This window comes from Panicum virgatum, chromosome 6K, assembly GCF_016808335.1.
Source record: "Panicum virgatum strain AP13 chromosome 6K, P.virgatum_v5, whole genome shotgun sequence".
Lineage (NCBI taxonomy): Eukaryota > Viridiplantae > Streptophyta > Magnoliopsida > Poales > Poaceae > Panicum > Panicum virgatum.
Genome location: NC_053141.1, coordinates 13947841 through 13967702, shown reverse-complemented (window position 1 = coordinate 13967702; position 19862 = coordinate 13947841).

The following is a 19862-nucleotide window of genomic DNA, read 5'->3' as shown; positions in this document are numbered from 1 at the left end:
GGCCCCATCGCAGCAGCCACCGGTGTGCTCCTCCCTGTGCCGATGGGATCTCTCGAGGAACCCCGCAGTCCTGCGGGTGAAGGCTCGCGCACGGGGACGACGCCTCCACTGAGTCGAGCACGGAAGCGATTCTGGAGTGGACTGAGCGGATGAGCCTGATAGTTGTGTTTTTTAATTTTTTCCGTTGGTTTTAGCCTAATCAGAGTGTAATGTTAGTGGGTTTACCATCCATCCAAACAGCATTCTCGGACCTGGACTGTAAAAGTTTTCAGACTTGAAATTTACACGTTTGAGATTCAAAATTTTAGACTTCCAAACAGGCCCTTAGTGTTATTCCTTCACCAAAATAAATAGCCAGTGTATGGTTGCAAGATGTTTGAGACACATAAAAATGCTTGAACAAAAAGAATGTAGAACACAAATGGCGCACACTTTATTGATGATAAGATCTGTTGGGACAAGGAGTTGAACATGACATAAAATGTAGAACCAATTACAAGGAACATTTCAGCTCTGGAGTAGTAGAAATGTGTATTTTGTCACTCACAACACAGAGGGGTTCATTTATTAAGGATCAAGGATAAAATAGATTGTAGATGTAGTCGTCATGTCGCCTCACACACATGCTCGTGAAGATGTCTGCTTGAAGCTCACTGTCCTCAAGGAAATAGGCCAATATTAATACCACCCAAAAGCTGCATAAAATATATAATTGTGGTCTTCCACCATTCGTGAGTATTGTTTATATATAACATTCATGGAGCTTCATTTATCTCTTCCTAAAAAATGTATCATTCGGTCTAAGTGCTTATTTATCTTTTTACAAGCTCTCCATAGCATTTTATTTAAAGAATTATTGTATTTTTATAATAGTTTTTTGAAAAGCTCTCTCAAATCCTGCAGCAACACGTGAGGAATCACCTAGTTTCATGGAAGTTAATCCCTTTACTAATTAGAAATAAAACTCAAACTTCTATACAACTAATAATAGATATTACACGGCAATGAAAAGGCAAGTCATAAATCTCATGGATACAAAGCCCCCTCACTTCTAAATAGAAAAGGGGGATTCTCTCAATATCTCCCAGATCATGAATTTATATGTAGGAGGTTGCTTCCACTAAAATGATAGGGATGAAAAATCAAATTATGATTCATCAACGAATATTCATCCAGAAAATTGAAGTACTACACATCAAAATACAATATATTAAAAATTGTATATCATCATCGCCGAAGATGTCAATGAAATCTTCACAGCCGCATACACCGTTGACTGAGACAGCTATGACTGAATGATGTATTAAGAATAGGAAATTCTCATCCTTTAAAGAAAACAACATCCTACATTTTTTACCAATTGCTGAAGATGGCAAAAAAAAAAAGTTAGCTTCGCAGCAGTCTTCTTCCTCATGCAAACGACCTTTATCATCCAAGGTATCCATCTAAGAAATATACCTCATGCCCACCCAAGCACGTACTAGCAAAACCATTGCGTACCATATAATAGCATCTAGCCTTCCCTCAGCTCGCAAATATCGCTTTGCATGCACATTCTACTAGTGGAAAATTCCCTTGCTTTTACTCAAGTGGTCAAACTTCGGCTTGAGCAAACCGATTGGTGAATCAACATTCTCTCATATAGTCTACTAACCTATATATTGCCTTTCTTTCTAAAACTCAAGTGCTTCCGGTGATTGCTCAGTTTCTGCAAGGGAGCTAAACCGGTGCTAATGAGAATGTCAAAGCAAAAAGAAAAAAAAACAAATGGAAGTAGGCTAAGCAAGAAAAAAAAAACCAACGGGAATTTAAATATGTCTTCTTCATTGACGGCTGATATCAAAATTGCGCATTGGAATGCAAAGCTAGTCCAATAGTACTTCATTGACTGTGTTTAGCTGGTATCAAAATTATCACAACTTAGTGTTCATCCAAAATGAATTATATGCATGCTAGTTCCTATGAACTTATCAACTTGTTTGGTTTTTTTGTGTAGTATATATATATATATATATATATATATATATATGTGTGTGTGTGTGTGTGTGTGTGTGTGTGTGTGTGTGTCCCTCTGACCGTTATTATTATTTTTCACAAAGAGTATCAGTACCAAAAATAAGTTATTAGTAGATGCTACAGAAATAGTACTTCTGATATAAATATGGTTTCATAGAATTTTTCGCTCATCAATTCACCTATTAGACTGTTTCGATATCTTAAACTATACCTGTATTTTAATCTGGATAAGTAGTACGTTGCTCAGATCTGTGATACCCATTGTAGTTTATTAATTATTGCTGGATTATTAGTTTCTTAACACAGTTTGACAGAACAAACCGTGTCATCTAACGTCTAGTAGGACAAGGTCAATGAACAGATCTGTAATACCCATTGTAGTTTATTAATTAAGATGCTCATTCATGGATCTTCTAGTACCGTTGCCAGTAGTGAACAGAGTAGGAATAATTAACAATGTGTGCTTATCCGGCTTGGATCAAGACATACGTACTTACTTATTGGAGCCGTAAAATATATGTAGATGAAGCGCTAAAATCCAGGTACATATATATGGATAAATTAGATATACTGAAATCTATCATTATTTGATGGTCGAATTCAAGTCTAGTTATGCACAAGATCATGTCTTGCATCTCAAAACCTTCGTAAACCAAATACAAAGCGATATCCCGACTCCAAGGAAGTTCGACAACTGACAGATTAAGATAGAGGTTGGTTATTTCATGGAAGTTACTCCCTCCACTAATTAGAAATAAAACTTAAAACTTCTACATATACAACTAATAAATTACACGGCAATGAAAAGACAAGTCATAAGCCTTGTCGATACAAAGCCCACTCACTTCTAAAAACAAAAAGGGGGATACTCTCTATATCTCCAAAATCATTAATCTATATATGGTGGTTGGATAAAATAGGAGCCATCCATCGAACGACATTGAATGGTGGAAAAAATATATATAGGGAGAATTTTTACAATGATTGAAAAAAAAATAAGAGCCATCCATCTGACAGAATCATACGTTGGTCAGGATAGGAAGTACTTGGAACTACCTAGACTAAAGTACCTGGTGCTACAAAAATATGGCACCAAGTATCAAAAATTGGGACCGAATACTAATTTAATATTGTCCATTGATCAATGACTAGAAAAAATTTCAAGACAAAAGTATCTAAAAGTACCCACTGATACTTTACAATCATTGTAAGAAAGATCATATATAGGAGGTACTAGGGAAAAGGTACCGAGAAGTACCAAATTAGTGGGACTAGTACCAAATACGGTGGGATCGGTACCTATTTTAATTTAAATATTTTGATCTGGTAAAGGGTAAATCAGCAAATTCAGTTTCTCTTTTTGTCTCATCCTGGAAAAGGATTTGGTTTCCAGCGTAGCCATGTTTCACTTTAGCCAGTGCTTGCCGGAGTTGTTGACCAAGCTATTAGCACCGGTTCCTAATTCCAAATGAAAAATTCGCATTGTGCTTGCGGCCGATGTGCAGGACTGCAGGCATGCTGCTGGTTGCTGCGGCGTGCTTGTGCTTGAGCGGCTCTGAGTTCTGGTGCTTGTCGCCATCTTCGGCCACAGTGCAACCAATTTTACCAGCGCCTGGGATTGTGGCGGCTTGCAGCTCGTCTATGGAGCAGCACGTCCTTGGCGAAGAAGTATATAGGCGGCAGCCGCTGCAGCACCGCGCACATAAACAGCCCGTAGCTAGACTACAACAGGCATAATTGTTGGCGATTCTATAGGCTTTTTGGTGGAGGTTTTAAGACTGCCATTACGCGTGTGACTGTAGAAGTAGTAATTAGCGCTGGCGGTTATGGTACCGCTGGAGTTAACTCGTTATCACTTGCTGTTATTGTAAAGAACCTCCAGTACAAATGGTATCTATACCTGAGGTTTGCAACATAAACCTTCATTAGAAATGTTATCTATACCTAAGGTTTGCAACATAAACCTCCATTACAAATGGTAACTACATCTGAGGTTTGCAACATGAACCTCCAGTAAAAATAGTATTATTTCTGCCAACACTCTTATCAACAATCGACAGTAAAAAGTGGGCGCTATTTCAATTTGGCACACATACAGATTAACTTGGTACACATACAGGACAAACACATGAACCAGTTCACATGCAGAATATATTAAGGCACAGCCAAATAGATTTCAGAAAGTTACAGGAGTTCTTTTTGCTCATTCAAGTTACACCAAGTCTCTACCCAAAATAGATCATGTTCAACTACTACTATTAGAGAACTTGAAATTTTCTTCATGACCTGAGTGATCATATGGAAGAATCTCGCCTCTGATTTTGGCGAGCTCGTAGTTACTTCCCTCTTATTAAAATTAAAGGTTGTTTTAATTTTGATTCCCTGCGAGTCAAACTTTCTTCCCTCTGCCCATTATTATTATTTTTTACAAAGAGTATCAATATCAGATATAAGTTATTAGATGCTACAGAAAAAGTACTTCTGATACACATAAATACTGTTATGATAAAAAATATGGTTCCATAGAATTTTTGCCTATCAATTCACTTATTAGACTATTTCGCAACGTCCTAAACAACCTGTATATTGAATCTGAATATGTAGTTACTCAGATCTGAGATACCCATTGTAGTTTATTAATTATTTCTGCATTACTTGTTCTTAACATAGTTTGACAGAACAAACCTTGTTATCTAACGTGTAGGAATAATTAACTATGTGCTTATCCTGGATCAAGATACCATGCGTACTTATTGGAGCCGTAAAATATATGTTGACGAATCACAGCAACAGTACAGCCTACACGCGACACACATATTGCTGGCGAAGTTTTCGGTAGTAGTCATCAGGGGAATCGTTCATAATGACAGTATCATGTTCTTGCTTCCTAAATTATTAGTTGATCGGATCATAGGTACAAATCATAGTTTATGACTTGTGTGCTATGTTTTTTTTAAAATCTTGAAAATAGTATCGAACATGTGGTCCAACGTGTAATTGTTCCCATGCATATCTGCTTGCATATAGTTTTCTATCAGTCAACACGAGAATCTCTGGTTATTATTGCTCCATGATGACTGTATCATACCACTGGCACAGTAATATGTAGAGTCAACCCGAATCCTTCGCTATTAGTGCTACATACCGACAATCACTGCTGCATCAAACATTTTTAAGGCCCGTCCAAACTGCATTTGCAGAGGGCCGCAGGCGACCCCAATTTTTTTAAAAAAATTAGGATGTGATTAAGCAACACTAATTAATACGGCAATTTTATTTTATTTTAAGTTTTCCAAACATTTATATTACTTAGCAGAATATTTAGTGTAGGAATAATAATTATTTTCTGAAATTAATTAATGAACCATAGGTTGCATAAATGGTTATGGCATTCATGCCGTTATATTATTTTATTTATTTGGGTGCGCATGCGAAATCGGTTGAGATGGTTTGGATATGTCCAACGGAAGCCTCCTGAGGCACCGGTGTGTAGTGGGGTTCTAAAGTGAATCTATAATGTAAAGAGGGGTAGAGGTAGGCCTGAACTGACTTGAGATGAGTCAGATAAGAGAGATCTTAAGTAGTGGAATATCTCTAAAGAAGTAGATTCGGATAGGAGCGCTTGGAGACTAGCTATCAATGTGTCTGAACTGTGATCTTTGTTTCTTTTTGGGTTTAGCCTACCCCAACTTGATGGGACAAAATCACCTGCACACATTCTCAAACATCATCTGTGGAATTCATTAGTAAATAAATATATCTTTGCATTTATTCCACATTATGGTTCAATTTTGTGCAGGAGTTGACGATGAAAAGGAGTCGTTAGTGACCGTCAACACTTGTTCTTCTGTTCCCCCTTCTTCTGGGAGCCCGAGAGGCACTTCTTGATCAAGCCGCAATCCTTGAGGGCGTGCTTGACGTAGTAGCCATGGTTGGGGCAAGGTTTCTCGAGCATCGTCTCGAAAAACTTGGGGATTTCGCCCGCAGGGGCCTTGCCGGCCTTGCAGTCGACCGCAGCTACACGAACTGTCCCCCGCCCTTCTTTCCAGGATGGTCGGCCTTGCTGCCCCGGGCTCGATCAAAGGTCGCCCCCATCGCTTCCTTGATGGAGGCGTGGTTGGTGGCAATGTCAAGGAGTTCCTTCGTGGTCTGCGGGCCCTTGTGGCCTATCTTGTGAACCAGGGACTCACATGTGGTCCCAGAAAGGAACGCTCCAATGATGTCGGCATCTTCCACATTGGGGACGGCGTTGCACTCCTTGGAGAAGCACCAGATGTACTCTTGGAGAGACTCTCTCGGCTTCTGCTGACAGTTCTTGAGGTCCCATGGGTTTCCAGGGCGTTCGTACGTGCCCTCGAAGTTTCCCACAAAGATCTCCCTCAGATCCGCCCAGTCATGGATCTGGTTCGCCGGGAGGTGCTCGAGCCATGTATGGGCCGAATCTGCTAGATACTGTGGGAGGTTGCGGATGATGAAGTCGTCATTCTGGGTGCCACCTGTGCGGCACGCCAGGTGATAATCCTCGAGCTACAGGCCGGGGTATGTATCCCTGGCGTTCCTCATCACGTTCGCGAGCGGGCGGTTCTTCGACGGTACATGCGTGCTGCGAATGTCCAGGCTAAAGACCCAGGTGCCCGGAGGCTCAGGGCTCATGCTGCTATCCTCGTCACTGTCGTAGCGACCACCATGTTGAGGACAGTAACTCTACGCCACCGAGTTGGCGGCATCGCCGTACTCGTACTCACAGTGGCGAGCGTTGATGGTGTGACAGGCGTCGTGACCTTGCCCTATTCGTTGTTTGATCGGGGCAGCTTCGTGCTCCCCGTCTCGATGGAGAGATGGGGTGCGGGATCACCACAAGAAACCATTTAATCCATGACGATTAAATTTCGTCACAAATCACTAAAAAACCATCATAAAACAGTATTTATGACAATCTCAAATTGCGTCATGTATTGAGCGTCACAGATCACATCTAGTGATGTTCTTTAAAATTTTGTCATAAATTGCTTCATCCATGACGTTTTGAAACCGTCATATAATGTCCCTGGGCCCCCAAAGCCCAACCCAAACCCATTTTCTATGATGAAAATAAATGTCACAAACAGTATAATTTTCGTCACAGATTTAATTGCCATGTTACACATTGATGACATGGAGGATGATGTGGCTGTTGACTTGGCGATGATGTGGATAGCAATGATGACATGGTCAATAATATGGCTACTGACATGTCAATGACGTGGAAAGTGGTGCTAACATAGCAGGTGACATGGCAATCGGCAGGTGACATGGCGAGTGACATCAGCAGCACAGCCTGGGCCCAATTTAGTGGGCCACCAAATTGGGCCTTATTTTCAACCCTTTTATTAGAATAGTCATGACAGCCCAGAATACATACCAAAATTGTCAGACCATTTACCACAACATCAAATCAAATACAATATCTCGTATTTACATTGAGAAGCACCTCAAAATTTACATGCAAGTTACATTCATCTTGCATCAAAAGCAACACTAGAAACAAAAACAGCAAAAATTCCTACATTTGCCTTCAAAATTCCAATCTCTTCTCACTGTTTCTTCCTTGTTCCATTTCATCCTAACATAAAAAGAGCACATTGCCAAATATTAATCCGAGGACAATATTTGTGATGGAAACTACTGAAACTAGCCGTAATTCACATTGACAAATATTAATCAGAGGGATATTTGTGATGGAAATTACTTATACTAGCACAAACTGGTTCAATTATAATAGTGGAATTAATGTTGTAGACTTAATTAAAATACTATGCTCGACAATTGACACTAATGATAAAAAATAATCCATTAGGACACCAAATGAGACTTGCTACACACTAGAGTACTGCTACATCTATATATAATCAGAGCTCTGTTCAATCAAGAAGCATATGTGACAGGATGAGCATCACAATTAAATTGACCGCAAATCAGTAGCAGTGTACTCTTTTCTTTGTTTTAAAAGCTAAGTGTGGCACTAGGAAATATGTGGCACTCAAGTTGATAGAGGCGTTTCAAAGACATTGCAATCAAATTGTTGAACTACTGCTCACCTAAAAGTAGAGCCTGAGCTGTTTGCTAGGCTTCTGCACCACGCCAAAACAATTACCTGTATCCAAGAGCAGAAGTTGCAGGCACTGCCAGCTAGTTGAAAGCAAACTAGCATCAGGGCAATCTCTATGACTAGCATAAGGGTAATCTCTATGCTCAAAAGAAAAGTTTAATGTCACTAGTTATTTGTGACTATATCGTGTTAATGAATTGACATTGCTAGTGATCTAAATGCATGCAAAATAAGTTAAAGGACATCAGCAGCACCCTGCAATAGGCAAACTCATTATAATTATCACGTGAGCTAAGGATTTGTGGGAAAAATAGCTAAGTCAAATGCAAGGGCACAATTATTTCTGAATCATACGTTCCATATCTACGAATTGCATAGGGAAAAAACTAACTGAAGAAACGTTTGTCTGTACGAATTCCATAACTACGAATCCCATATTTACTTATCTGATGAAGTCTTCGAGGGAGGCAAGATTGCCGATGGGACGGAGGAGGAGCGCCTCTGCATCGGAGGAGACGGCCTCCGAGACGGGGCGGTGCATCGCCTGCAAATCGTGGTCCAGCGCCGTCTCCGCCTCCATCGCCCACTGCTGCACGCCGCAGTCGCCGATCGCCTGCGGCTCCGTCAGGGGCTCCGCATGCCGGACAGCTACCTGTGGAGCATATGCGTGCATGGTGGCTAATCAGTTCATCCTCTCTCTCTCGACAACCCAGGCCTCCAAGCTCCAAGCTCCAGGGTGAGAGATGGAAGCCAATTTGGGAAGGAACGGCCATCAGACCGGCCGGCGCCGCTGCACGAGGCGCATGAGCATCGTTCCTTGACTGTGTTGATTGGTGGAGTTTTGTGTTTGCGTGATAATGTTTGACTTTATGACCTTGTCCGATTCGCTTCTTTGTAATGACTGTTGGTATATTGTGGGTTTACTACCTACAATGACACCAGTTGCCTAGATGGGTATTTCTTATGTACCTCCCACCTCCTTGTTATCCTATACGCATTTCTACTCAATCCTTTAGAGGATGTCAAGAAGGAAGTTCAAGGCAACACTAAAAGCAATAGAGATCTCCAAGCATCTGCAATGGTCAACAAATGAAAAAAGCTGAAAACAAGAATGCTCTCTTTTCTTTTTGCTACCTCCATGTCGTCCTCCTCTACACCTTGATTTATTCAGCATTCACGATCACCAAGAGTTGGTCAAGATGGTATTGTGAACTTTACCTTGTTATTCGATCTTTCGTCTCTCTACTGACCTTATCTCTACCACCTGACCAGATGGTGAGTCCCAACAGAAATCGAGAAGATAGAGCCAACAATCCAACACAAACTCAAGGGCTACAAGCAATGGTTCCAATCATGGTCAAAACTCAATAGTGTGTTGCAGAGGAAGCCTCATTCTCGAGGAACCACAACCCTATCAGCAGTCATGACCATCAGATTCCAACCTATCTGCCTCCGTTTGATAAAGAGAAGATATTAGCTATGCAAGCTCGTGTCTTACAAGAAAGGTTGCAGTCTAAAACATCATCCTCAGATAACATGGAGATGACTAGGGCAGAAGTCCCCACCGGACCAGTGAAAAGGAAAGTTGCTGAAGCATGGAACAATGAAAAGCGTAAGAGGAACTATGAAGCACCAAAGCCATTGAGAGAAGAACAACATGAGATTAGTAAGACTCTAGGAATATGTCAATGCTGTGAGCATTATGGCCGTCTGTGTCTGCAAGAAGATTGCTTAATGAATGTGAAAGCAAGACAACGTTATCATTCGGATATCAAGAGGAAGTTATCCACCCAAGATCTAGTCCTAGAAGGAGTCGCCCAAGATGAAGACAATACTCAGGCTATAAACCTCAAGGATTGGAGTATCTCTTTCAAATAATTTCAGCCTAAAAGAAGCAAGAAACATAAGAAACAAATAAGTAAAGCAAGCTAAGAGAAGGTGGAGTTACCACAATCATTGGTAGATAGAAGTGTTCAACCCAGTTCCAACCAACCGCAGCCTAAAGTTGTTCAACCTCCATATGACAACTCTATCATGAAGAATCCTGATGCACAAGCCATTCCACCAAGAGTTGTGGTGAAGCAGAAAGGATGTCAGGACAGACATGTTAAAAGAATAGTGTGCTTTAAATGTAGTGAAAAAGGCCACTATGCCAATAGATGTCCAACAAGGCGTGAGAGGACTAGGCCCCATGATCTTGGATTATATTGCTTCAAGTGTGGAGGAGACGGACATCTTGCCAGTTGGTGTGAAAAAGAGGATAATGATCAACCCCAGGACCAAAATTCCAATAGCCCTGCACTCAGTCAGACATCATTAATTGACTCCCTTGCCAAGACAGATGATCAGGATATCTCCACCAAATGAAAATGGCGTCAGTCTCCAATTCTCATGCCACTGCGAGTCGCCAAGATACTAAAGCAAGAAAAGCATGTTTTCGATAATGCAGTGGATGCCTGAGGATATTTGGGAAGATCGAAATTTTATAGTTGGCTTATGTTCGTCGCTTTACTTGAAGGTTAAGGGATGTGTAAGAGGACTTGAGAGGTGAAACAAGACACCTAAGCCAGAGAGAAGCAATCCAGCTCTATTCAAATCACTTTATCAAGGTACTAAGGAAGTCCATCGAGAGATATGCCAACGATGCCGAGGTAAGAATGGATAGTCAAAGGAGGATTTAGACTGAGTATCCGTAAAGTGTTCGATGTGAGTTGCGGAGAATAAAGAAGCATGTTTGAGGAGATATTGTAAGAAGAAATGACCAGGAACAAAAAGGTTAGTATGTGTTGGAAGCCACCCACCTAAACTGTTGACTTATGCTAGCCTTGTGAATCTCGGTACATGATTCCTTTTAAGGTGGTAGTTCTGTCACAACCTAAAATTTTTGAATTTCAGGATGTGATTAAATTAAAAATAAAGCAACAATTTTCTCATAATTTTTAAAATTTTTCCAACAATTATTTTTCTTCACAAGGAATTTAGTGTAAAAGAAATGAGGTTCTTCTGTTTGTGTTGCATCACGCTGATTTTTGCATTGTTTTAGTTGTTGTTGTCGATTTGAATTTGAATTCCCTGAATTCGAATTTGAATTGAATTGGTTTGGAAACATTTTCAAAAATGCAAAACCTTTTCCCCCTTTCCCTACGGCCCAACCCAGTGCCAGCCCAACTCCCTCTCCCTCTCCCTCTCCCCTTCTTCTTTTCTTTTTCTCCACGCAGCCCAGCTAACCGGCCCGTTTCCTTTCTCCCGGCCCATTTCGGCGCCCCCTCTCCTTTGTTGCTGATAGGCGGGCCCCGCCCGTCGGGTCCGCCTCCCACCTCCTGCGCGAGCCGGACTCAAGCTCAAGGAGTCTGACTCTGCCACCCCACGCCTTGGCGCGCAAGCCAAGAACCCCCGATCCTCGCCCCTATATAAGATGCCACCCTGCTCTTGACCCACAGAAGCTGTAGTTTCCGCCTCTGTGCTCACAAACCCTAGCCGCCGCCATTAGAGCTCCACTCGAGCTTGGCTGCCACTCGTATCCCGCCGCTCCGTCGCTCCCTCGCCTCCAAAAGCCGCCGTCGGACTACCGCGTCGTGGTGAGAACTCTCACCAGCCCCTTTTCCCTCTCTCTCGCGTCGTCTCGCCACCACAGTCACTAGCCGGAGCGAGATGCTCGAGCGCCGCCGTGGTATGCCCTGTCCCGCTCGCCGAAGCCCCACTCAAAGCTCGTGGTCGCGTTCGCCGTCACGCGCGCTTCCTCCCGAGCCAAGCCGCACCTAAAACTGAGGCCGGAATTGCATTTTCGTGATTCGCCGCTGAGCTTGCCGCCGTCAGCCTCGCCGCCGGAGTCACAACGTCGCCGCCCGCTCCGCCCGATCCATCTGGGATCGTTCGATCGAGATCCAACAGCCCCGATCGGATCTAAACCGAGTCAACCAGACCATATACCGGTCAACCCTAGGAGAGTTCGCAAAAGAATCCCTTGCTTTCGTGAAAATCGACCCACAGTCCATGCTGGTTCAAAATAATTTACAAAACAGTCTCTTTTCTTTCGTTTAGCCCCTAACGTCTATAGTTAATCATGACTAGGACCCTGTAGCCTTGTTTCTCTCGTAATTTCCACGTTTTAGATCCGTTTCGTTTTGTTCTTGTTGCGTTAGCTTTGTTTTAGCGTAAGCTATCATTTGGTAGCATTGTTATATCGTAGTTCTTGTTTTAAAATTAAATATAGATTTAATTTTATTAATATTCTCTCATCTAGCTTTCAAATTAAAAGTTAATCAGATGTTTATTCCGGTTTTCATAATTAATGTTAACTTGATTAATATCAATTCAAATGTGTTTGTAATTTCATTTTTTAGTTCCATACGAATCATATAAAGTTGTGCGCTTAGAAGCTCTCACAAGTTTCTTTCTTACTAATTGTTAAATTAGTAAACTGTACATAGATAATTAAATAAAATTTGACTAAGTTCTACTTCGCCTTTGCAAATAAAAACTCAATATGAGTTACCTACAACCAAAGATATTTTATTTAAATATCTTTTACATATGGTTTCTAATTAAAATAAAAGAAACTCAAAGTTCTTTTGTTCAATAATAATACAAATCTTCTGAAAGCTGTTTCTTTTTAACCCTAGCTCCGTTTCCCGTATTTCTTGCGCTCTCGTAATCGTAGCAGCATGTCCTATCTTTTAGTATGCTCTTTCAAAGTTTTTCTTTTGTTTTAGTATATTGTTTTTAGATGTACTTGTTGTTTGCTTTGTATGGTTGCTCAATGATTGCTTCAAGTAGAAGAATCGTCGTCCGAAGCTTGAAGGTTAAGTTTCCAAGTGAGCAAGAGCTGAAGAGCAGTAAGAGTAGCTTTTGGTTGGAGAAAGGCAAGTGACCCTAACCATACTTCTATCTATGCTTATTTATATGAGTATTATAAATTAACTAGAATATGGAGAACCACCTAGGAAAACCGTACAACCACAATACCATATGGCTCTGGTCTTGGCTAAGTAATTGGATGAACTATATGTTGTGATTGGGGGCGCTGGTTTGGTGGATTATGGGTTTGTGTATTGATGGAGGGGAGAGGGGGGGAAGCTTCGTCTTCTGAGGTGCTGCAAAAAATTAGAGACCAGTGCGTACATATAGTGATTCTTTGGAAATGCCTCGTAGCGTCCCTATGCAAAAACACCTCGAAAGTGGGGTACTGTGCCTGATCAGCACATGCATGGTTGGGTTCAAAGTCCTTTTAGAACTTTTACGTGAATTGTAGTGAAAGTGTACAACCTTTGCAGTGTGTAAAACTAATATATCAGTTGTGCTCACGATCATGAGTGGCTTGGACCCTCACATGATTAATTTAACTTAAAGATGGATTTAAATTATTATTCTGGTTATTGCTTGTGCCTTTGCTGGTACCAACTATAAATGTACTCACCCTCACTTACTGCTGCTCAGAAGAGAAAGTTGCTATGAAGTCTTCTGAAGATGTTGCTGAGTTCTAGGCTTACACAGCCCCCAGTCGATTGTGTGTGAAGTTTGAAGCCTTCGTTTCTAGGATAAGTTATATAACTCTGAAGATCTATAATTTTTTTATTTTTTTGATAATGCTACTGATTATTCACTTATAATTTCTCTATATGTATGAAACTTGATCCTGACATACATATAGTTATGTATTTGGTTTTATTTTTAAAACTGGGTGTGATAGTGTGAAAGTGATCGGGTGCTCTAGCCTAAGAGGGGGAGGGGGTGAATTAGGCACTAATAAAAACTTAGACCTATGGCTCCAACTAGTTTGCACAAAGCTTAAACTAAAACAAGCTATCTAGATGTGCAACTAGGTTGTTTTAGTGTAAAACCCCTATCCCAAAAGAGTTTAGCAACCTATAGCCTTTCCTATCAAGAAACTATTCTATGAAAGTAAAGGCATACAAATTACTAGAATGAAATGCGGAAGCTTAAAGAGCGGGATAGGAGATAGCAAACTCTTGACGCGGGTGTTTATCCCGTGGTTCGGTTAGCCACAAAGGCACACCTACATCCACGTTGTTGTAGCACTCACTAAGAGTATTGCTACTCGGCCACCAAGTCTCTTCCGTGAACACAATCACGGTCACCTTGGCCCCGGGTTCCACTAAGGAGCTTCTCCACAAAGGATGGGGGTCTCCACGTCCCCCGCACAAAGGTGTCGTCGCCGCTCCACACCAAGTCGGGGGGTCGATGACGTTGCCGGCGAGCTCCACGCTCCAAGGTGCCGGCGCACCAAGCTCTTGTTTTGGTTCACTAATGAACCACAGCACAAAGGCTCTAAGCCTTGCAAACTCACTCACTAAGAGCTAATCCTTTACACAACACTCTCAAAGTGTGCTAAGGGCTAAGGATATGATCTTGATGCTTTTGTATGGCTTGGAGATGTTCTTGGGTGTGTGTGGGATGTCCAGCAACTCCAGCAATCTTCAAATGGCCGGGGTGAGGCGTATATATAGGCCACCAAGTCTTGTAGCCGTTGCTCCAACGGTTAGCTGAGAATCTGCGTACCACCGGAAGAACCGATGCCTCTTGGCAGGGTAGCGTCGGTTCATCCGGTCACTCATAACACGAAGTAGCCGTTGGACTCCTGATGGCTGACGCAGAGACCACCGGTTGAACCGATGCTTTGCACCGATGCCTCACCGGTTCAACCGGTGCTGAAGGAATCTTCTCCTGGACGCTGACGTCATTACACCGGTGGTATGCACCGATGCACCGTCGGTTGAACCGGTGCTGAAGAAACTTCTCCTGGGCACTTGACATCGTCTCTGGTACAAAGGACGGCCATTGCACCGATGCCCTATTTTAGACCGTCGGTTCAACCGGTGCCTATAGGCTGACTTGGCTTCGATTCCCTTCTGCACCAAAGTATCAAGGCGTCGGTTCTTCCGACTACCATCGGATGCTCCGATGCCCTGGCGTCGGTTCTTCCGGTGCTCCCCCTCGACCCCCGTCCGCTAACCGGGTAGCGGAACCCCCGTAGGGGCAGTCCATCGGGCCTTGCTACGCCTATCTTCTCTTCCTCTTTGTCATCACTTGAACCTAAAAGCCTGAGAATGATTATCTTAACAATCATATTAGTCCAAGTGTTGTGTTGTCATTTGATCACCAAAATCACTCGAAATGGCATCAATGGTGCCATGTTCGTTACATAGTGTTATACATCGTTTCTCGAATATGAACAAAGACAATCATTGTATAAACCAAACCTCTGTCACATGGAGTGTAACACCCAAAATCTTTTTAGATAACCTGCCACAAACACAAAACTCCTGGATCAATTTCTATGTAAACCTTCATTCCTCCCCATGTTCTGTGTGAATTAAGACATTGTAAATGCCATTGGATGTGTGAATTCAACAAGACTCCATTTGGATGATCTTAGAAGAGATGGTTGGGATAAATTATTAGATGAAGTTAATGGGTTTTGTGACTTGCATGAAATAGATAGAGTGGAAATGGAAAGTGCATATATTGATCCCAAACAGCATAGAAAAAAACAGGAATTACAAACAAGCATCACTATGCAGTGGATTGCTTTAATGATGTTATTGATTGGTTAGTTCAAGAGCTTGATAGCCGCTTTAGTGAGACCACCTCTCAATTGCTTATTTGCTCAGCCGCTTTCAATCCAAGAGAATCATATTTCAGGCTTTCAATGGGCAGACTTTGATGAGCTTAGTCAAACTATATCCTGATGATTTTAGCAAAGATGATATGAGGGACCTTAGCCACCAACTTCACCTTTACATTGCTGATGTGAGAGCAGATAACAGATTCTCCAACATAAACACTATTGGTGAGCTCTCTCAAAAAATGGTAGAGATAGAAAAACATTGTTTGTACCGACTAGTCTATCGACTTTTGAAGTTTACCAGTATTACCTGTCGCTACAACAACAATTGAGAGATGCTTTTCGGGCCTGAAGATTGTAAAAACGAGTTTGTCTAATCGCATCGGTGATGAACACTTAAGTCATAGACTTATTGGCTATATAGAGAAAGAAGAAATGAAGAAAGTTACCAAAGTGGTTGTGGTTGGTCGTTTCATGACAATGGAAGGAAAATGGCGTAAATATGATATCTAACTCTAAGAAGTATTTTAGTCCATCTACTTTAACTTTCAATGGACCATCCTACATTATATTTTCTTTGCTAAATAATGGACCTATTTGTTCCTTTTTCTTTAGGTTGGATCACATATTTTACTACATCTGTTGTCAACGTTTTGAGCTTTTGGCTGCAGTGATCAATGAACTGTTTATTTAATTATTTTGCTATAGACTACAGATGATGACTGGTGAGTGTTGTTGCCTAGTCTGTACCAATTTGCGCATGTATGGACTAATGACTAAATTGACATTGTCACTATTAGAATATATTATCCTTTTATTTGAATATTATGTAAATCACTGTATTCTTGATGAAGTTGTGCACCCAGCACCCCCAAACAATTGCTCTAGCTTCGCCCCCGCGGCGGGAACGGCTTGTCCGGCGGCGTGAGCGAGGAAGCACGATAGCACCCCCGGCTGAGCCGGGTGGGACAGCCGGTGGGTGGTGGCCGCCACCGGCAGCTGGAGCCACTGCGCTCACCAAATCTGCGCCGAACAATAAATAGGAAGAATAAAGATAGAGGTGAAGCTACGGTTGTGAACGATATATCAATCCGATGGGTTTTTACTACATTATGCTTTCAAATCCAAAGATAGATTCATTATATTTGTCAACTTTTTGTCTGCATTTTTGCACAATTAGGCAGGACGCTTCAATTTGCAGAAACTGGCAGCCAACCTATGACATTGAGACATGGGAGATTACTCGCAAACAAGATACTACTAGGCTACTCGAGCAGGTCGATCCGAGACGAAGGAGGTTGCTGGCCGAGCAGATCTGCGTGGGTGGAGTCACTTGCCGTTGTCATGGGTCCGCTCACTACCACCATGGAAGTGGTTGCCGTTGTCGCAGATGCATGCACTCGCACACGCCATGGATGTGCCCGCCATCGCAGCCGGGTGCCCATGCGCTCAGATGGGTCCGTCCATCGCAACCACCACCAATGTGCTCGGATGCGGCCCCATCGCAGCAGCCACCGGTGTGCTCCTCCCTGTGCCGATGGGATCTCTCGAGGAACCCCGCAGTCCTGCGGGTGAAGGCTCGCGCACGGGGACGACGCCTCCACTGAGTCGAGCACGGAAGCGATTCTGGAGTGGACTGAGCGGATGAGCCTGATAGTTGTGTTTTTTAATTTTTTCCGTTGGTTTTAGCCTAATCAGAGTGTAATGTTAGTGGGTTTACCATCCATCCAAACAGCATTCTCGGACCTGGACTGTAAAAGTTTTCAGACTTGAAATTTACACGTTTGAGATTCAAAATTTTAGACTTCCAAACAGGCCCTTAGTGTTATTCCTTCACCAAAATAAATAGCCAGTGTATGGTTGCAAGATGTTTGAGACACATAAAAATGCTTGAACAAAAAGAATGTAGAACACAAATGGCGCACACTTTATTGATGATAAGATCTGTTGGGACAAGGAGTTGAACATGACATAAAATGTAGAACCAATTACAAGGAACATTCCAGCTCTGGAGTAGTAGAAATGTGTATTTTGTCACTCACAACACAGAGGGGTTCATTTATTAAGGATCAAGGATAAAATAGATTGTAGATGTAGTCGTCATGTCGCCTCACACACATGCTCGTGAAGATGTCTGCTTGAAGCTCACTGTCCTCAAGGAAATAGGCCAATATTAATACCACCCAAAAGCTGCATAAAATATATAATTGTGGTCATCCACCATTCGTGAGTATTGTTTATATATAACATTCATGGAGCTTCATTTATCTCTTCCTAAAAAATGTATCATTCGGTCTAAGTGCTTATTTATCTTTTTACAAGCTCTCCATAGCATTTTATTTAAAGAATTATTGTATTTTTATAATAGTTTTTTGAAAAGCTCTCTCAAATCCTGCAGCAACACGTGAGGAATCACCTAGTTTCATGGAAGTTAATCCCTTTACTAATTAGAAATAAAACTCAAACTTCTATACAACTAATAATAGATATTACACGGCAATGAAAAGGCAAGTCATAAATCTCATGGATACAAAGCCCCCTCACTTCTAAATAGAAAAGGGGGATTCTCTCAATATCTCCCAGATCATGAATTTATATGTAGGAGGTTGCTTCCACTAAAATGATAGGGATGAAAAATCAAATTATGATTCATCAACGAATATTCATCCAGAAAATTGAAGTACTACACATCAAAATACAATATATTAAAAATTGTATATCATCATCGCCGAAGATGTCAATGAAATCTTCACAGCCGCATACACCGTTGACTGAGACAGCTATGACTGAATGATGTATTAAGAATAGGAAATTCTCATCCTTTAAAGAAAACAACATCCTACATTTTTTACCAATTGCCGAAGATGGCAAAAAAAAAAAGTTAGCTTCGCAGCAGTCTTCTTCCTCATGCAAACGACCTTTATCATCCAAGGTATCCATCTAAGAAATATACCTCATGCCCACCCAAGCACGTACTAGCAAAACCATTGCGTACCATATAATAGCATCTAGCCTTCCCTCAGCTCGCAAATATCGCTTTGCATGCACATTCTACTAGTGGAAAATTCCCTTGCTTTTACTCAAGTGGTCAAACTTCGGCTTGAGCAAACCGATTGGTGAATCAACATTCTCTCATATAGTCTACTAACCTATATATTGCCTTTCTTTCTAAAACTCAAGTGCTTCCGGTGATTGCTCAGTTTCTGCAAGGGAGCTAAACCGGTGCTAATGAGAATGTCAAAGCAAAAAGAAAAAAAAACAAATGGAAGTAGGCTAAGCAAGAAAAAAAAAACCAACGGGAATTTAAATATGTCTTCTTCATTGACGGCTGATATCAAAATTGCGCATTGGAATGCAAAGCTAGTCCAATAGTACTTCATTGACCGTGTTTAGCTGGTATCAAAATTATCACAACTTAGTGTTCATCCAAAATGAATTATATGCATGCTAGTTCCTATGAACTTATCAACTTGTTTGGTTTTTTTGTGTAGTATATATATATATATATATATATATATATGTGTGTGTGTGTGTGTGTGTGTGTGTGTGTGTGTGTGTCCCTCTGACCGTTATTATTATTTTTCACAAAGAGTATCAGTACCAAAAATAAGTTATTAGTAGATGCTACAGAAATAGTACTTCTGATATAAATATGGTTTCATAGAATTTTTCGCTCATCAATTCACCTATTAGACTGTTTCGATATCTTAAACTATACCTGTATTTTAATCTGGATAAGTAGTACGTTGCTCAGATCTGTGATACCCATTGTAGTTTATTAATTATTGCTGGATTATTAGTTTCTTAACACAGTTTGACAGAACAAACCGTGTCATCTAACGTCTAGTAGGACAAGGTCAATGAACAGATCTGTAATACCCATTGTAGTTTATTAATTAAGATGCTCATTCATGGATCTTCTAGTACCGTTGCCAGTAGTGAACAGAGTAGGAATAATTAACAATGTGTGCTTATCCGGCTTGGATCAAGACATACGTACTTACTTATTGGAGCCGTAAAATATATGTAGATGAAGCGCTAAAATCCAGGTACATATATATGGATAAATTAGATATACTGAAATCTATCATTATTTGATGGTCGAATTCAAGTCTAGTTATGCACAAGATCATGTCTTGCATCTCAAAACCTTCGTAAACCAAATACAAAGCG